Source organism: Petaurus breviceps, unplaced genomic scaffold (genome assembly GCF_028583685.1).
Source record: "Petaurus breviceps papuanus isolate PSGF00001 unplaced genomic scaffold, PetGlider_PUasm1.0 90654, whole genome shotgun sequence".
NCBI classification, from domain to species: domain Eukaryota; kingdom Metazoa; phylum Chordata; class Mammalia; order Diprotodontia; family Petauridae; genus Petaurus; species Petaurus breviceps.
In genome coordinates, this window is record NW_027187301.1 from 3,019,173 (window position 1) to 3,040,232 (window position 21,060).

General features: G+C 40.9%; 1 protein-coding gene across 4 annotated transcripts in view; it reads left to right on the forward strand.

Annotated features, from left to right (window-relative positions):
* KALRN (kalirin RhoGEF kinase) overlaps positions 1-21,060 on the forward strand; it is a 982,696-nt gene that overhangs the window by 1,108 nt on the left and 960,528 nt on the right. The gene's annotated exons all lie outside the window — the stretch shown is intronic.

Consider the following 21,060-nt stretch of genomic DNA (forward strand, 5'->3'; position numbering starts at 1 on the left):
ATCTGTTTCCAACCCCCCTGCTTTGCCCCCTGGGTCATCACTTGGGAAGGAGGTGGGAGAATTGTCATTAGAACATGTGACTTTGGAGGCAGTGACCAACCATATGTTCTGTGACTGGGCAAGAGTGCAAGCAGCCAGGAGACCCCTTATATTTGGATAGCTCCCCAGACCCAGATGAAAGAGATGAGATTCTCCTCCATTTAAGTCTGTTTCCCAGGGTGAAGTCTCTCTCTCCCCTCAAACTCTTCTCTCCCCATCCCCCAAGCAAGCATGAATTCTAAAAAGGAGCAGGAAAGTTGACCTGTGTGGAATCTCAGGGAGGGGAAGGCTTCATCTGCTTGGAGTGCCTCCCCAGAGATCCCTCCCCTTCTTCCTTTCTCAGGTCCAAGGCAAATTGTGAAGTGAGGAAAGATAGTTTACACCTCTGAGCCCCCCCCCCTTTTTTAAACTTTTACCCTTCCTCCTTAACCCCAACCCCCAACAAACTAATCTAGGGATCTCATTCTCATAGAACCCCTCGTCTATGTAGTTCCCTTCTCAGTCATTGTAGTCACCTGTTTATTTAGACCAGTCAATCACCCAGAAATTTTTCCTTCAGAGCTCTCTTAATCCCCAATAAACTAATTGACATCATGTTAAAGGTAATAATGGCTCATAATTATTTAATGTTTCATCTTTTCTGGGGTTCTTCAGATCATATCATGCTGGCTACATTCTAGTAATACTGGTCCTGCCCAGATCACAGTAAACAGCAGCCTGGGGTCAGATTCAGTCTAATGAAGTCCCTATGGGACTTTTCCTCTTAATCCCTTTTGGGAAACCTGGGTTTGACTTATATTTGGAAGTAGTCAAGGAAGGAGTAAATACTTAAAGTATAAATGAGGCAAAGAAGTGCAGCTTAAGAGGAAGGTTTGGGGAAGGGGCATTCTGTCTGTGACTGACTTTGTTTAAAACCTGCCCTCTGTGTATGCTTCACCTTCCCTTCCCCCAGCTGTTCTGTCATCTTCTGAAGGCTGATCACCATCCTCATCCATAGGAAATTCCACCCCTGTCTCCATACCTGGGCAAGTTACTTAACCACTAAGTTTCCTCATCTATAAAATGATGGGGTTAGACCCCATGACCTACAATGTCCTTTTCAGCTCTAAGTCTAAGAGCCTAGGAGCCTGAGGTACTTTGAACCTCACCCCATACAACATTAAAGTGTTTCCCAATGAAAGATCAAAAGAAATCCTAAAACATTCTTTTAACAAATTAAAATTTTTACTGGTATCTTTTGATTTTGCATCATTTTCATTTCCAAGTATATGTCTCTTCTCTTGGCTCCCCAGAGAGCCAGACCTTGTGACAAAAAACAAAAAAGCAAAAGAAAGAAAACTAGCTTGGCTAAACTAGCCAGAGCATCAATGAAGTCAGATTCCACACCCATAGTCCATCACCTCTGAAAAGAAGCAAGAGGTGCATTTAATCCTTATCTCCTCTCTGAGACCAAGTCTAGTCATTATAATTGCATGGGGTTTAGTTTTCGTTACCTCAAAAACATTTTTGAATCCGTAGCAACAGGGCTAACTTCTTTGGATACATTTCCTGTAATCAGTGCTTAGATGATAATTTACAAGCCCGTGGTATATCTTGGCTGCCACTTGTACATGGCACAGGCCTATACATCTCTGACTTGGAGGAGAACACTTATTTCTCCTTCAGCCCTATTATTGAGCTCTGCTTCTAACTACTTCTTTCCCATTCTGGGGAGGATGCACTAGCTGATCCAAAGTGATGGGTCCAATCTTTGAACTCCTTATCAATTCCCTCCCCATTCCTAACCATCTTAGCCCATGGCCTTGTTAAATGGATGGATCTCTGAAGAGCATTTTCCTGTATGTCATTTGTTTCTAGTTCAGGGGAGGTGTGTCAGAATAGTTTTCTTTGATTAGTGAGGATGGGCAAGAGAGGAAAACAGGTAATCAACAGGTATTTTTGAGGGGAGGGCACCTATTATGTACGCAGCCATCTACTAGGTGCTATGGTGTTTACAAAATAAATGGAACAAGGTCTTTAGCCTAGACAAACTTATAAATAAGGAATAACTGAAACATAAAATAGAGAAAAATAAAGTGATAAAACCAGAAAAAAGTGATTAGAAAGGCAACAGAGACCCTATTAATGGGGGTGGGGAGAAAGGAGATCCACGCTAATGTAGTGGAAAGAGGATGAGACACTGTCACAGGATGCAGAGAAGGAATTGTCAGAGAAGCAGGAGGAGAAAATAAAAGAATTGTCATTACTCTTTTTTTTGTGCTGTTATTTTAGCTTTTCAAGTAGATGTATCTCATCTCCTCAGCAGGATCCTAAGCCCCTTGAGGGCAGAGACCACATTTTATAGCCTCCCCATGCTCAACTGATACCAGCTGCTCAAGGAATACTTGTTAAGTTGAATTCCCATTATCACTCCTCACCTTCCTCCTACCAGGGGGTACTACCGGTCAGGGTGGATGAAACAGCAGTGAGTCGTGTCTTTGCCACAGAAAAAGGAGATCCCAGAATAACAGCAGAAATCAAAGAGGGATGTAACACTGAGTAATAAGTAAATGCCATTCAAGTATTGGGAGGGAGAGGGTGGCATGGAAAAATGAGGACTTCTTCCTAGCTTAGTTTGTCCACAAGTAATGGGAGTCTTTTTTTTTTTTTGGAGGCAATCTGGGTTAAATGACTTACCCAGGATCACACAGATTCTAAGTGTCTGAGAATGGATTTGAACTCAGGTCTTCCTGAATGCAGGGCTAGTGCTCTATTTGCTATCCTACCTAGTTGCCCCCAAAAGGAATATTTTTGATATTTATTTTTCATGTTTCAAAATGTAAACTTAAAATCTTGAATATAATGTTTCCACGTGTTCCTGTCTTCCATCCCTGCATATCTAACAGAAATTCCCTGAGGCAGAATGAAAGTTTGGTACTGGGTCATAGTCCTTAGGGAAGAAGCCTTTGGAGTATTTACACGCAAAAGGCCTTGTAATTTTGTCATAAGGCATGGGGTTATTCAATATTTCTATCACCTCTTTTGAGAGGCAGGGCAGTACAATGAGTTTAAAACCTAAATCTGCTGTTTTCTTCCTTCCTTCCTTCCTTCCTTCCTTCCTTCCTTCCTTCCTTCCTTCCTTCCTTCCTTCCTTCCAAAGCAACCAGGGTTAAGTAACTTGCTCAAGGTTACACGGCCAGTTATTTCTGGGTGTGGTGCTAAGTATCTGAGCCTGGATTTGATCCCCAGGTCATCCTGATACTGGAGTCAGTGCTCTAACTCGCTGTGCTACCTGGCCGCCCCAATCTGCTGCTTTCTTGTGGTACCTTGGGAAAGTTATTGATTAGACTTCTCTAAGCCTTAGTTTCCCTTTCTGTAAGATGATGATACTACTACTTGAGCTGATGATCTTCAAAGCAGTTACTAGGAAAGGGGTTTCATGAAGACTGCATCAATCTTTTGTACTTGTACAATTGTTAGCTAAGCCCAAATGTAAAGGCAAGCTGTGTAGGAGAAATGGCACCGAGCCTAGATTTGGATCATGCCCTCCCTGTTCATTGTTTGTGTCATCTCAGGAAAGTCTCCTCACCTCCATGAAGTGTCAGTTTTGTTACCTGTACAAACAAATGAAAATAATAACAGCAGCCCTTGCTTTCCTCATAGAGCCAGTGTGAAGCTCAAGTGAGAGAACAGATACAAAAATGCTTTGTAAACTGTTAATTGCCATCTACCTGTAACGTATCATTATTTTGAAATCACTAACATTTGAAAGGGAGTAGCTGTTATTAGCCCTTTCCTTTCCGGACTCTGCAGACAGAACTTTGGGGAATGAGGGGATGTGGTTTGTTCAGCGGATGGTGGACCTAGTTTTAGAAGGGGACAAGAGGGTTGAGGTCACAGCATGAGGAATATAGACTAGGGACACAAAAGTCCTCCCTGATCTCTACACATTAAAAAATTACACCAGGACAGATGAATTCAGCAAGCTGGATAGTAGGGTAGAATTGACCCTGCCTAGAGGCAGAAAACCAGATTAAATGCCCTTTCAGATTTCCTTTGGTCCCTGGAGTCTGTAATTCTATGAATGAACAAATATTCAAACAAAGGCTGGATAACCACCTGTCTGGGATGTTGTAGGTGGGGATTTCTGTCTGGGATAAGAGACCTCAGTCTCTTTAAGATCAAATCAGATCTTTAAGATCAAATGTGGTGCTTTAGCCTAAAGGAGGGGATAGCACTTGCCTGGCCACATCTCAGAATATTACTAGGAAAAGACCATATCATTCAACCCACATCTGGCCAAGAATCCCCTTTTCGACACAGGACCATAGATTTAGAGGTGAAAGGGACCTTAGAGGTAATTGAATCTAATTGTTCTCATAGATGAGGACACTGAGGCAGAGAAAAGTTAAGTGACTTGCTCAGGGTCACACAACTAGTAAGTGTCTGAGGCGGGATTTGAACTCGGGTCCTTCTGACTTCAAATTCAGTGCTAGCCCATGCTGTATCTCAGACTCAACAAGTCGCTATCTAGTTTATGTCTGAGCACCTCTTGTGAGAAGGAGAGAGACAATATATTTGACAACTAGAGGGCCAACTTGGGGCTCATGATGATGAAGTTCAAGTCCTCCCAGGGTGACACATGCTACATGTGTGGCCACAGGTAAGTTGCTTTATTTCTCTGTGTACCAGGCAAATATTCTAAGACTGTAAGTCACAAAGCTGTGGATCTAAACTAGTGGAGAAAATTTCAACACCAGGACCTCTAAACACTCATGAATACATAGGTTTTGGGTACCTCCCCACTGTCCCCTCTTCCTGAAAAAAGTAAAAGGGAGCCCCTGACACTCTGCGATGCTAGGTTGGAACTCTGGTAAATATAGGGTGGCACAGAGGGAGAGTACTGGGATCAGAATCAAGAGAACCTGAGTTCAAATACTGCCTCAAACACTTACTAGCTGTGTGACCCTGGGCAAGTCACTTAACTTCTGTCTGCCTGAGTTTCCTCAACTCTAAAGTGGGGGTTATAAGAACATATACCTCCTGGGGTTGTAAGGATCAAATGAGATCAAATGATAGAATATTTGTAAAGCACTTAGCATAGTTCCTGGCATGTAATAGGTGTTTATTAAGAGTCTTATTGTCTCCCCCTTTCTTCCTTCTTTGTGGAGTCCCTGGGATGTAGGACAGGCTAAGGAAGACTAGGGATAGCTTATTTTCTTTAATAGCAGAGAATCAATAGCATTCATCATGTATCTAAGACCTTATCTTGACAAGCTCAAGGTCTCTCAGTGCATCTGGGGCCATATCCAGTTATCCTGATCTGTATCTTGCTACTAGACCCAGATGACTCCAGAGAAAAAAGTGAGGCTGGTGATTTTGCATAATCCTGCCTCACTTGAATCCAATTCACTTGTATGTCATGGCATCACTTCCTTGATGTCACAGTCCTCTTTGAGAACTAAGGACTAACAATGATGCATGCAGAGCACCAGACAGGGGCGGGGACCCAAAGTGGGATGCCCTTCACAGAACTGTCCCAGAAAAAGTACAGACTTTCAGGTAGGTCATTCATCCTTCAAGTGGCTGAGGTTACTGAGCTGTGGAGGGGTCTCCCCTATATGGTAGGGATGGAGCCCACACTTCTGCCCTGCCCCAGGTGGGTATAATACATTATTTCCTTTTTACTTTTCCCACCTGCTGCCATTCAGACTCCTTCTGCCATGCTTTTGTATGTGAATGACTGGCAGCTAAGCAACTTGGAAGTGATTGACAGTCACAAGACTGATGGATCAATACAAGTACTTGAAATCCTCTGTCTGCCAAGGAGTGAAGGAACAGAGTTTCAGCTGGGAGGATGGTGGGATCGATTGGGAGATGCAAAGAGGGAAGGATTGTAGGCAAGGCTCTTATTTTGTGGATAGGGTGACCAATGCTACCAACAACCTATTAATGAGGACTGGGGAGGGATGGCTTTGTCCCTTTCCCTCCTGCCCCCAAGGTCTCAGTACAAAGTGTCTCGTTGCCAGTTAAAAAGTTTTAGGACTGCCACTCCTGTCTGGGATGACTGGCCAAGGAATGTAGAACCATGGAATTTGAAATCTGGATGGTGACTTCTTAGGCATCATGTAGTCCAACCCTGTCACTTTCCACATGGTGACATCAGAGAAGTCTGGTGGGTTGCCCAAAGTAACCAATAGTTCATGGCAGATCTCTGGTCTCCAGTCCCTTGCCCTTATACTGCCCCACAGAACCCCAGGAGGATTTTCTTAGAGGGCAAAGGTGGTACACATGCCTGGGTAAATGATATCATTTGTGTTCTTCTAGGTAGGTAAGGAGTATTAATGGTCCGAACACTTTAACAGAATAGAATGTAGGCTCCTTGAGGGCAGGGACTGTTTTATTTTTGTCTTTGTATTCCCAAGTACCTAGTAATGTTGTGGTTGTTGGACCATGACATCAGGGAGATGATTCTGTGACATCTTGGATTTAAGTGAGGGAGGGCTATACAAAGTCACCAGCCTCACTTTCTCCTCTGGAGTCATCTGGAATCACTGGATGTGCCTACCACAGTATCTGGTGCAAATCAGACACTTAATACATATTGATTGAGTGGCTGGTTGAAAACTGCCTTGTGTTCTGGAGTCCTGAGACATATATTACTTATTTTACCCTGAAAGGTATCGCCCCCTTTTCCTTTTCCTTTCACATAAAAGGCAGCTAGGTGGTACAGTGGTTAGAAAGCTGGGTCTGGAATCAGGATAGACCTGAGTTCAAATCCTAACCACAGACACTAACTAGTTGTATAACCTGGGACAAATCACTTAATTTCTGTTTACCTCTGTTTCCTCAACTGTAAAATGGGGATAATAATACATACAGTACAGAGTTGTTGTGGTACGTAGCATGGGGGCGGCTAGTTGGTACAGTGAATAGAGCACTGACTCTGGAGTCAGCAGGACCTGAGTTCAAATCTGGATTCATACACTTAACAGTTATTACATATGTGACCTTGGGTAAGTCACTTAACCCCAATACCCCTGCTTTTCCCCCTCCAAAAAAAATTTAAAAAAGTACTTAGCACTATGCATGATGTAGTAGGTACTATATAAATACTTATGTCCTTCCCTCCCCACCCCTACCTGTAAGTTTTCTGGAATTCTTGGAAGAACAATATTATTTAATTGTGAAGTTTAATCTTTTTATTATTTATTATAATTTTGGGAGTTAAGGTCTATTCTGATCCAAGAAGGAAGCTATCCAAAATCACATTCTTCACCTACTACTATAAAAGCAACCATATCAGTCCTCTTTGGTCAGTCTTGTGTGACCTGTGCAGGCAGACTTAGTAAACTAAGCTAGAGAGCCCTTTTCAAGGCTGGAGTAGTTCTTTGAATTGTTTTTGTTTCTTTACATCTGTGATTCTACACAAATAAGGAGTTCCTGGCATAGAAACCCCTTCCATGGATTCAGATCAGCAACTCACCCGTAACTTATGAAGAGAGTGTGCACAGGGCACAGGAGGAGGAGAAGTGACTTTCCCATAATCCCACAGCCAGAATGGGCCAGAGATGGGATTGCCACCTGCGTCTTCCTGATGCTGTCTTTCAACTCATAAATTGTAGTTCCTTAGTTGAATTGCAGAATTCTTAGTACTTACTCATCAAATTAATGCATGACAAACCCCTCAAAGAATCTCTGGGTTTTGATGGATATGGCTTCTTTGTGCGATGGATTGTAGGAATGGTAGGCAAGAGGGCTGAGGGGGAAAGGCTCTTCTGTAGTTTGCATTTGGGTCTTTGGGACCTCTTTCTACCTGAAAGCTCCTGGGTAATGGAGCTAGAACTGGACCCATAAATCACTAAAGCTGGAAGGAGAGGAATAAAGTCTTGGAGTCCAGAGATCTGCTTCCAAGTTGTATCTCTTCATTAACTAGCTATGTAACTTCAATCAAGTCCTTTTACCTCTCTGGACCTCAGTTTCTTCATCCAATTCAAATCAACTAATATGTTAAACACCTACTAGGTGAAAGGCTAAAACTCTACTATAGTGCTTTATTGTGGCATGAAGCAACCTTGGGTTGTTGAAGGCTTTGCCTTTGATGTATAAACTCTAGTCCTGCCAGTCTGGAAAGGCTTTCAGTATGGGTGGTGATGGATTTCTCATATTTCATCTAAGTACCAGTCCATCTAAATTTCCTCATCACTAAATTGGTTTCCAGGGGAATGGATTTTTTCTACAGGAATGACTCTATAAGATGGGTCTTCTTAACTTTATTATTATTATTTTTTTGGCATCAAGGACCCCTTTGACAATTTGGTGAAGCCTATGGATAGACTCCCTTCTCAGAATAATGCTATTAAATGCATAAAGTAAGATTACAAAGGAAACCAATTCTCTTGAAGTGGTTATCAATATGTAGGCATATATATTATAATGTGTATATATACATACAAATATGTATATATACACATAAATCTCTCTCTCCTCTCTCTCTCTCCTTTCTCTCTCTTTCTCTCTCTCTCCCCTCTCTCTCCTCTCTCTCTCTCTCTCTCTCTCTCTCTCTCTCTCTCTCTCTCTCTCTTACTCTCTGTATCTATCCAAGTTCATGGGTCCCAGGTTCAGAACCCCATTATAGAGGCATAGCAATCTGATCCATGACCATGGAGGGGATGCTTCTACTAATGGACTCGCAGATGCTTGAAGTATTGAAATGTGTTCAGGGCATTGTACTAGGTCTAGAAGATAAAACAATTTAAGAAAAATGACAAAAACCCCTTCTTCAAGAAGCTTGGATTCAACTGGCAGGGGAGAGATGCTTTGACAGATACATGGATTACTATTATGCCAGGTTGGGTAGATGAGAGAGCAAAGGAGATTATGGGACAAAGTGCTTCAGGAAAATATAAATGGGGAGAGAAAGCTTTCAACTCATTGGTTCATGGGAAACTTCAAGGAAGAGGGAGTACCTGAAAACTCAAGAGTAATGTAACAAATGTAAATTGAGAAGGATTGGCCTGATACAGAGCTGTAACTAGAAATTCTGACAGTTGTGACAAATTTGGTTGTGGAGTGACAGGGTAGGAGATAGTGGAGGACCATGAAGCAGAAAGTATGAAGATGGCAGGCTTTGGACCACAGTGGAGAGGAAGTTAATCAATCCTCTTTCCCAAGGTAGGTGTTTGGAATAATACTCTGGCCACTTCACCATAGGTATAATTCTTTCTAAATGATTGCTGAGATCCTTTTCTGATTTAAAAGGAAATGATGGCACATTTTGGCCATGGGAGATTGATAAAGCTAGGCTCTGGGACAGGAGGGGGAAGAGACTGACTCTGGATCTTGGGAATATCCATAGCCCATAGCCACAGACTGGCCTCTGAAGCAGAGCAACATCATGCCTGCAGGGCAGAAAGGAAGCTCTAGGCCTAAGGGAAAATATATTTCAGGCTTTTGGTTTGATTAAAATCTCACAGCTCAAGTGAGAAGGCCCAGCAACATTGACATCTGAGATACTCAGATATTGAATTACAGTATGAGTGCTTGGAAGAATGGTGGGGTGGATGTATCAGGGAAATGATAGGGAAGAGAGAGATTGGGGATAGAGTTGTATAGTCAGGGCTTGTGGCTGATGCCACAAGCTAGAAATGCTCTTGCATTGATTTTTCCCTGGTTGACTTCTATGCACTAATCACATTTATATTTGTACAATAGTTAGTGGTGGACTTGTCTTATGGCCCTACTGGACTGTAAGTTCTTTGACGGTGAGATCTATGCCATTTTCCATTTTTCTGTCTCTCTCAATGCACCTACATATGAATAATCCTGATGTTTAATTGACTTGGTGCCACAAACAATGCCTCTCTAAGAGTTTCATTTCACGAGTTGTGGGTTCGTAATCTGGGATCTATGACCTTGTTTTAAAAGTATTTTGATAATTATATTTAATACATATTTGGTTTCCCTTGTATATTAAAATACTATGTATTTTATTTTATGCATTTAAAAATGTGAGTCTGAGGAGGGCTCCATAGTCTTTTCAGGACTGCCAAAGGGGCCCATGATACCAAAGAGGTTAACAAGTTCTGGTGTATTAGATAAAGAGCTTAGGTTCAAAGTCAAACAGATGTACATTCAACTCTTGCCTCTGACCTATGCTGGTTGAGTGACGCTGGGAAGGTTGCTTTAGCCTTTCAGTACTCTAAACAAGCCAATTTCAGTTGGCTGGTCTGGGAACTCTTTAAGATTAGATATTGTTGAGAAGCTGTCTGTGTTGGGAGAGGGAGTTTCCTCACTGGGTGATTCCTGGACCAGCGAAGTTGCAAATTTGGTTTTTTTTTTCGGAGGAGGGAAGGCCGGGCAATTGGGGTTAAGTGACTTGCCCAAGGTCACACAGCTAGTAAGTGTTAAGTGTCTGAGGTCAGGTTTGAACTCAGGTCCTCCTGACTCCAGGGCCACTGCTCTATTCACTGGGCCACCTAGCTGCTCCGGAAATTGCAAATTTGGTCAAGAAGATATGTTACAACATATGATTAATATTAATTAAGTTAACACATAATATAAACACAATTTATTATATCACAATATAGCAATATTAATTCTACATAATAGTACATATGTTCTTATAATTTTCAATATCTATATATCCATTTGGATCACAACTAAAAAAAATCTCTTGGTTCATCATTTTCAATTCATTTGCATTTTAAATGTAAAATGCATATCCTGGTGGGTCTCTTCTTTTGGGATCCTAGATAGCAGCCACTTCCCCCTGTTTCAGAGGCAAACTCAGGTGAGAAGTGCCGGATTGTATAAACTGATAGAGATTCCTTGAGAGACAAAATTCATTTTTGCTTGGGGAGATTCACTGGAGACTGGGGCCACTGATGGGTGAATTATGTGAAAGCTGACATGGGAAGAAGAAAAGGTGACAGAACAGAGCAGTTCTCCTGTGATAGAAGCTATAGGATTCCTGCCTGGACTTCCTCTTTTAAGTGTAGTGTCTGGTCAGTTTGTGTATCTCAATCCAGGCAGAGCCCTTGAAACATAGGTTGTTAGACATAGAAGCAACCTCAGGACCACCCTGTCTAAACCACTCATTTTACAGAGGAGGAAAGGCAGAGCTTTTTAATATTGTACATTTTGGAGGGGGTGTAACAGTAGGACATCATTTTTAGGCTCTTGGCAGGCTGGCCCCAGAATGGGACAGGAAGACATGGGGTAGTTTGGCCCAAGTCCCAGCCCTATGCATTCTTGCCCCCAAGCCTAGGGACACAATGGGTGTCTATTAGGGGGTCTGGGGGGAGTGGGAGTTGGCAGCTGGACAGTGGGCCTAGAGGGAGGCCTCAGAGCCTGGCAGATGGCTAATTGGATGTGACAAATGGTGTTGAGAGGGGGGAAGAGGAGAGGAAAGGGGCTCCCCAGGGATTGGCAACTGTGACTGTCTACTCTTTAGCAAAGGAGAGGTAAGAAGGGAGGAGAAGAATGACCTTAAGATAGACTGGGGAAGAATCAGTAGGCCTTAGGCCTTAGCAATGATTATATAGATCTAAGGAGAGACATCAAAATAGACTATAGTTTCTCTCTCTCTCTCTCTGTCTCTCTCTCTGTCTCTCTCTGTCTCTGTCTCTCTCTGTCTCCCTCTCTCTGTCACTCTCTGTCTCCCGCCCCCCCCCCCCCAACTGGAGAACTGAAATACAGAACCATTCATACTGTGTAGATGCAGCTGATATATAGATAGGCTTAGTAACTTAAGCACAAGGAGAATGTGAAATGGGATATTAAAATAATATTTTATAAATTAATTTTCCCATGGTCCTAACCACTGATACTTAATTAGTTTTTCTTCTTGAGAACTGAAATAAATGACTTTGGAAAGAGCAGTTGCATACAAGGGTTGGGGACTGTGTCTAAAATGCAAGGCAGTAGGGTAGAGTATGGGTGAAGAAGTTGCAAGCGTAAACCACTTGTTTTTAAATGTTTGGCTGTCCAAGAAAAAAAGACATAGGAAGGAGGTTTGAGGTAGCTTAAGAGTGATATGATTTTTTTTCCTAGAGGGAGAAACCTGTGCATGTTTGAAGGAGGAGGGTAGAAGGAGCCAAGGGAGACAGAGATTAAAAAAAAATGAAGAGGAAGGACACAAGCATGGGGACAAGGTCCCTCATGAGTTGGGAAGCAAGAATTCAGGAGCATAGATGAAGGGATTTACTTCATAAGGTCATGCCACCAGAAAAAAAATGTACTGGATCCATCACAAGCAGCTGAATTCACTTAGCATTTATGAAAATCTTAAGGCAGGGAAATTTTTCTACCTCCTCTTCTTGGTCACTTAACAGCTCTTGAGTTTTTTCTTATGTCTAAACTAAATCCGTCTCATTATAGTTTCAGCCTATTTGCTTTCTGCTTCCATCCTCAGGGGAGATGGAGGACAGCCAATTCCTCTCTTCTGGATTTTCCATACAGTATTAAGAAGGTTTTTTTGGTAGTGACATTTAAACCATTATTGGGCTTATAATTTTATTGATTTTTATACTGTGTTGCAACATGGCCCTCCCAGGTGTGTGACTAGAAGCCACATTTTGAATGACCATTAGCCACATGACTACTGTATGTTCTGTAGAGTCTAGAATAAAGTTCTAACAAAATTTAATATAATATAATAGCATACTAGTATAATAGTACAATTTAGAGTTTAGTGTAATAATGTTTCAACACAGAAATTAGAGGGCTTGGTGAGTGGCAGGTTGTACATAGAATCATAAATGTCATATCTAGGAAATACTTTAAGAGTCTTGGAGTCCAAATCCTATGTCTTACAGATGGGGAAACCATGACCCACAGAGGTTAAGTGATTTGCCTAAGGGCTGTATTGTTAGCAGTATGCAGTCATTTATGACTCCAGAGCCAAGGTCTGGGTATCATTGGTTTTGAAAACATCCCTAGGGTGGATGAGAAGACCTAGTTTCTAGTTCCACTTACCACCAATTAGCTCTTTAACTTGGAAAGTAATCTAACTTCTCATTTTTTGAACATGAGGCATTTCTTTTCCCATCTATAAAAAAGGGGAAAATACTTGTCTCTATGTATCCAGCTAGGATAGTAGGAGTATAGTTGGCAAATGTCATTGAAAGAGTAAAAAACAGTATACCTTTGCAAGGAATTGATATCAATTTTTCTCCAAAGTCTTCCATCTCTTTAGTATGTGCTTGAAAGGGAGCTTGAGTAGAAATTTCAAAGTTATTGGTGTGCTTCAGAAGGGTACATTTTTTTTGTCTGGTCTGAAAATGACAACTCTAGAGATTGAGTGAATACTTTATGATACATGCCTTTGACTTTAAAAAAAAGAGATGTGTATAAATGTTTGTGGCACAGACACCTGCTTGGAGTAGTTGAGATTTTTTATCTTAGTTGTAGTGATTTATTTTGAAAAAAGAAAAAAATATTCAGAAATGGGGTTTTCTGTCTCTTCCTTCAATGGGATTCCATCTGTATACACGTAAATACATACCTATCTAGAATGGTGTGGTTACTGGTGGGGAGGGAGCATTGGGGTTGGAATCAGAAGACCTACATTTGAATTCTAACACTGCTTCCTACCTTGGTTGGGTTCCTTTACCCCTCTGGTCCTCCATTTCTTCCTTTATAAAATGGTGGTAGATATGTTTAGATGAGATACACTTTAAGGCTCCTTCCAGCTGTGACATTTTAATGAACTGAAGAGTTGAGTAGCTTCATCAATAGCCTCTAAAGGATTGGGGTATTATTTTTGGAGTGTACCCTAATTTGATTTAGGGGACACTACATGCTGCTGTTTCTTTATTAGGTAATTAAAACTTGTCTTACAAGTCTCTTTTAATCATTGATCTCTTAGGATCATAGGATTTAGAATTCAAAGAGATCTGATAGAAAAATGAGGCCCAGAGAGATGAAGTGACACAGTACTAGAAAAATGCTGATTTGAATCCATTTCTTCTGATTTTGAATTTATTACTCTTTCTACTATATCACAGTCTTTGATTCTAAAGGTGTCCCACTCTATAGGCAATTTTGCTTTTCCCACATAAAATAAACTATAAGTAGGTTACAAGGTCCTGTAAATACTGCATATAGTAGGTACTCAGTAAATATTTGAGGATTAAAAAAATCCCCAAAATAGAAATCTCAGTAAACTCAAACTGTATAGAAAGGATATGGTAAATAAATGACAATTTAAAGCAAGAAAAAAGAAGTACAAAAGTGAAGCTCAAATCAGGGTTGTAACACCACTTCAATGGAGAATAAGCATGGTGTGGTAGGGGAGAGCATTGGACCTCCATGGAGTCAAGGGACTTGGGTTTTAATCTAGATTCTGCCCCTTACTAGATGTGTGAGTGGGGAAGTCACCTCCTCTCTCAGAGTATCAGGTTCTTCAACTTTAAAAGGGAGCTTAATTATACTTGCATTATCTACCTCTCAGGGTTATTGTGAGAAAAATGCTTTGTAAACTCCAAAATATTACATAAATGTGAGCTATTATATAATGGATTTTTTTTAAAAAGCAACAAAATTCCTTGTGAATTGTTAGTATTTTTATAATCTTATCTTATCTCCTATTCTTTCAAGGTCAGAAACCTCTGGTGTTTTCCAGTGCTGTGCTCTTTTTGGGATGCTAAATAGTACTCTAGAGTGGATTGGGAACTTTAGCCCGAAAGGCAGAGAGGACTTGGAGAGGTGCTATATGCTTAGTCATTGGCTATTTCTATCAGAATACTGTCAGAAATATTAAAGATAAGGAAGAATTAGGAAATATCAGACAGGCACAGCCAGTGAAATTTAAGCTATCCAGAAGCAAACAGGTAAGAGGTAAGCCAAGCCGGATAGAGGCAGATTGATCAGAGGCAACAAGCTGAGACTTTCTCAGGACCATGGATAGCTCTAGGATTGCTGTTTCTCTCATAAGATCTCTTTTTTCTGAGGCCTTTTGTCCCAGGCAACCCAGGCCTCCCTAGTTACCCCATTGTCATAGGCAGAATACTCTATATGTCAAAGGCATGTAGCCTTGTGAAAGTCAGCTCAAACTCTCTTGGGGTATAGAGTTACCTTGTTCACAGGTCAGCTTTTATTATTGGTGTCAAGGCTGGGACATGTCCTCTACCTTGACGAGGGGCTCACCTTTATCTTCAGGGGGTGCTGTGGGAGCCAGTCCCTCAGTGGTGGTAGCCTCTTGTGAAGGCCCTCTTCACTAGTTTTATGTTTAAGGGCACTCAACATTTGCCACAAAAAGAGCTCATATCTGACAAACTTTTTATAGTGGCAGGTCTCAAACCATTTTGGCTATAAGAGGGAGGGAAGTGCTTACAGTGCCACAGTTTCCATGACCTATCATTCCTAGACATCACAGCCTTACTCAGGTATTTGCCCTAAAATCCATCATTGACATCCTTTTAAATATTGTCCTTTACCTTGCCCTTTGAGCTCTGAAATTCCATGAGTTCCTCTGGGAATTTAGGTAACTAGGTGGTACAGTGATTAGAGTACTGGACTTGGAATCAAGAAGACCCAGGTTCAAATTCTACCTTATACACTAACTACCTGTGTGACCCTGGGCAAGTCACCTGTTTTTTTCAGTCTCATTTTCCTTACCTGCAAAATAGGTATATTTTATACAATAGCATCTTCCTCATGGGATTATTATAAAGATTACATGAGACAACATATAAAGTATGTTACTAACCTCAAGTAAATAAAGCTGTGTATATATATATATATATATATATTTCATGTATATTATTTTTTAATACTCTCTCAAAGACAGGTAGAAATACCCAACTTGCATTTAATCCTCCATCTTTTTAAATTTCATACCCTAACAGAAAGAAAAGCATAAAAGCAACGCAGGTGCTTTATCCTATGGCCTACACAAGTCTCCTCCCCACTCTGTGATATTTTCCTCTGATTGACATGGTTACCTGGGTGACTAAATTGCTATCTCAGTTTTATTTTCTCCTTTCCTCTGCTACATGTTGCAGGCCCCTGCCCTTTCCTTCTGTGAATGGCTTCGTTAACAATTATAGCATGGTATAATGGAAAGAACTCTAGGTATGGGGCTCATAGTATCTCATGTTATGTTATGGCTTATGTTATGTTATGTTAAGGGACCTTCCTGAGCATCTCATCCAATCCTCCCCACCCCCATCTTACAGCTGGTGATGGGGAGGATCAGAGAGGTTACTTGACTTGCCCTTAGGTCAAACAGATAATGAAGCAGGATAACCAGGATTCAAATCTAGTCCTTTCTCCCCTATGCCTTGATGGAAATCTTTAATCTGCTAGGTAACTAAAGGATATAATATAGAGTGATTAAACAATCCTAGATTAAGGAAAAATTGACCTCAATCAATTAATGAAGATGAGACCTAGAGAGTTTTTTTTCAGAAGTCAAGCAAGTGAGGTAAAAAAATCTAATGAAAAGAGAAAATCCACCTGATTCACTTTGAGCATTGGGAAGCAGTCACCACAATCAGCTTAATTTACATGTCCTTTTGGTTATTACAGTGGTGAAAACACATTTTACATGTAAGTAAAAAAGGATAGAAACAACGATAAGGTTTATTGAGATGAACCATGTTTACAAAGGACTAGGAAGGCATCTAGGTCTGACTCAAATTTAGGGCTTTCCCCCTGCCTTCCAGCTGCTTCCTTTGGATTTGGATGCCATTTTGCAGACTTACTGGGGGCTAGTTGGCACAGTGGATGAAGCACTGGGCCTGGAGTCAGGAAGACCTAAGTTCAACTGTGACCTCTGACACTTACTAGCTATGTGATCCTGGGCAAGTTATTTAACCTTGTTTGCCTTGGTTTTCTTATCTATAAAATGAGCTGGACAAAGAAATGGCAAACCCCTCCAGCATCTTTGCCAAGAAAACCCCCCAAAAGGCTCACAAAGAGTCAGTTATGAACAAAACAACTGAACAACAACAACTATAAGTTTACTGAGTCTGTTAATTTAGGAAAATCATTCAGCCCCTCTGAGCTTGAGTTTCCTCATCTGTAAAATGGGCATAACAACAGCACCCATATCACAAAGGCTTTTGTCAGAATTAAAGAAGATAAGTTATGAAAAAGTTTTACAGACTTTAAGCTGCTATAAATGTGTTTATTATTGAGCCTAGAGCTATGATTGCCTTGGTGAAGGGAACTCTTCATATGGAAACCTCTATGAATGCCCATGATGGGTGTAGGAAGGGAAGAGAATAAGTATTTCTGTAATGCCTACTACCTTCCAGGTATTGGGCTGAGCTCTTTACTCTTCTTTGACTTAAAGAACTGCCCAAAGAACTGAGGGCTGATGTGACTTGCCCAGGATCATGAGGCAGTATTTGGCAGATGTAGGATCTGAGCCTGGCCTTTTCTGACTCTGAGGTTGATGCTTTATCCATGATGCCACATGGCCTCTGATGATGATGATAATGATGATGTTGATGGCAAAAGATGGTTAGAAGTAATAGAAAATATGACTTCTGGGGCGGTTAGGTGGTGCAGTAAATAGAGCACTGGTCATGGAGTCAGGAGGACCTGAGTTCAAATCTGTCCTCAGACATTTAACACAAAAACTATCCATGTGACCTTGGGCAAGTCACTTAACCCCAATTGCCCTCCCCCTGAATAAAAAGCACAAAAAAGAAAGAAAATATGGCTTCTTCTTATCACTCTGTTATTGACAAAGTCACAACAGAATAGAGCAGAAAAAGAAAGATTCTAGGGGAGGAGAGAGAGGAGAGGCCAGAATAAGAGGATAATGATCTGGGGGATGCTTTGTGATCATCAAGTGCTATCCTAATGTGACTAAATAATAATTATAAGAGCCAGAGGTTATGAAATTGGGTCTCTTTACCGAAGATGGTAAACTTTAAACATTTTACAAGCTGTGGGAAACCTCTGTTAAAGGAGCTTGGCATATCCTCTCCAGTGTCCAAACACTTTAAAACATTTTTTGAACATCCATAACCAAAAGTAATCTAGCATCCAGTAGTTTCAAAGATATAGGGGGTTGGGTGGCTAGGTGGTGCAGTGAATAAAGCACCAGTTCTGGAATCAAGGAGGATCTGAGTTCAAATCTGCCCTCAGACACTTAACATGTAATAGCAGTGTGACCTTGGGAAAGTCACTTAACCCCAAGTGCCTTGCCTTCCCCCCTCCAAAAAGCAAAAAAACCAAACCCCCAAAACCCAAAGATATAGGGGGTGTCTCAAAAGTCTTAGGGCAGGCTTAAGTTTTATATGTTTTTTTCATCCACAATTGATGTATGTTCACACTCCCATGTGTCTTCATATATTTGTGAACTCTGTGTATGTGTGTATACATGGTTATGGGTGTTGACTTGTGTGTTTATACTCATTTATGCAAATGCATCTATGAACGTGAGTGACTCTCTTGTTGCACTATGGTCCTGCCATCATATAATTTTTCACCATTAAAATTAAACTTTCCACCACCTCCCACAAGTGTTCCTGTAAAGATTTGCCTTGTCTGGATTGGTGTGAGTAAATATGCCATTGATATTGACAGTTCAATGTCAAATTAATTTTTTTTCTTTGTTAAGGAAAGTGTCTTCCATATAAAAAAAATGGGAAATTCTCTAGGTTTTTGGTCAAAATGCAAAGTTCATACAGAGGATGAGAACTTTCTAAAAGAGGATCAGAAGGAAAGACCTCTTCCACTTACCTAGGGAACCAGCTTTCCTGGATTTGTACCAAGGTTGAGGGATGGCTGGTTTTCCAGGACTTTTAGGGGTCATTGGAAGCTGAAAGATTTGTGTATATGGGGTGGTGGTGTAGAATTTGGAGTATGAAGGACACACATAGAACAAAGGAAAGTGACTATTCTGGAAAATCTTTGGTCCAATCATTACCCATACATAATACATACCTACATACAGTTACCTAGGACCATTCAGAACACATGCCTGCAAATAAGTTGACTATTTGGTTATTTAGGTACAGATTATCTTCTATGCAGATTATCTTGGTCTAAGGTTTGATCTGAAGCTAGATTTTTTCCGGTTGCTCAGGACAACTGCAGCTGTCACCTCCCCAAGACCATCCCTAAGGGGACATGAGGCCCAGGGCAAATCACACCACGTGTCAGCCCTTCGCAACATTTTTTATAGAGTTAAAATTTTGTTAAAGTAAAAGATAACAGGCACTTTTCAGGGTAAAAGAAGTGGATAAAGGTTATAAAAGAGTAACATGCAGCCAGGGGTGTGTTTGTGCAGGTCACAGACATAAAATTGGCAGTTTGTTGAAGCTTATGGATCCCTTCTGAGAATAATGTTTTTAAAATGCACAAAAACAAAATAACATAGGTTTACAAAGGAAATTAATTCTATTAAAATGCAGTTATCTGTCTGTCTGTCTATCTATCTATCTATCTATCTATCTATCTATCTATCTATATCTGTCTGTCCATCTGTCCGTCTGTCTGTCTGTCCATCTGTCTATCTACCTGTCTGTCTGTCCATCCATCTGTCTGTCTATCTCTAACTGCAGTGTAAATACATATGATGTAGATATGTAATATCTATGTACCTATTTATGTATTCTGTATCTATCTATATTTATCTTCAAACGTTCACCACTCCCAGCTGAAGAACACGTGCTCTCCCTGTGCCATGCAGACCTCTCAAATACTACCTTAGATTCAGTATATTGGATTTGGATTCAAGAGATCTGGGCTTGAACCCACTTACTAGTCATAAGACCTTGGGCAAATAATTTACTCGATTTGTGCCTCAGTTCTCTCATCTGGAAAATGAGGATAATACTGCTTAGGACACCAGCCTCACAGGGTTGTTGTGGGAAAGAGATTTTGTAAATTACAAAGTGTCATGAAATATGAGTCATGTTCCTTAGCTCAAGGGCCATGCCTCATTACCCTTGTTCTTGTACTTGGCTTCCAAAACAAATGATGCATCCTGCCTGATTTAGCTATACAGTAGAGCCTACCTGCTTGTGCCCCTGACTAGGACATTTGTGACTATAGAAGTTCATCATTAATTAAATTGCTAAGTGATCTATAATTATTCTACAATAGAGGTGTCAAACAGGCCACCTGTGGGCACCTGAACCAAAGTAAAATGTAATTGGGAAATAATTGAATAAAATAAATAAAAGTACAGCAAAACAAAGAAAATATTACATTTAAAAACTCTGTTAAAACTGCAGATAAGTCATAAAAGTTTGACACTTCAAAGTGGTCATTACTTCACCCCCTCCCCCCAGGCGCTGGTTGTTAAACATTTACCAGCATGTCCTTGTAATAGCCCACAGTAGATCCTGTGAAGCAACTAGATACAGGAGTGGATAAAGTACAGGACTTGGAGTCAGGAAGACTTGAGGTCGAGTCCTGACTCTGAGCAAGTCACTTAATCTCTTTCACCCTCAGTTTCCTCACCACCAAAATGGGGATACTAGGACCTGACCCACAGGGTTTTTGTGGAGGATGAAATCAGATAATGTATGTAAAGCACAATATGCATGTTAGCTATTGCTGCTGTTGCCACGTGTTCCTTTCTCACAAATTTGACCTCTGGAGGTCCACAATGGCCTTTACTGGGCTTGGCCATCAGTACAGCGTTACACTTAGCACTAGTCTGAGATGAGTTACTGGATCAAATCCCAGATCTACCGCCCGTGGCTTGACTGTAGCAGATATCCTTGGTCCACTTAACAAACCGTTAATCCCGTCTTTGGAAAAAGGCAGTTGAATTACTCTTTTCAAAGGGTAAGACATTAAATTTTTATGCTCTATCTGGCATTTTTTTCCTGTTTTGGGCCTGGATTGCTTTTGCCAAAAAACCTTTATATAAATCAATAATAGAAATGACTTTAGCATTTCCTAACAGATCTAATAATGTAGCAAGTCTAAGAAGATACATGTCAGGTTTGGTTTTAGAATTTAATTTTCTGTAGTCCACATGCACAATCTAATTGTATCATCTGGTTTGGGAGCCAGCACTAACAGGGGCAGAACTCTCTGGAGGTTAGTAGACACCCAGAAACAGAA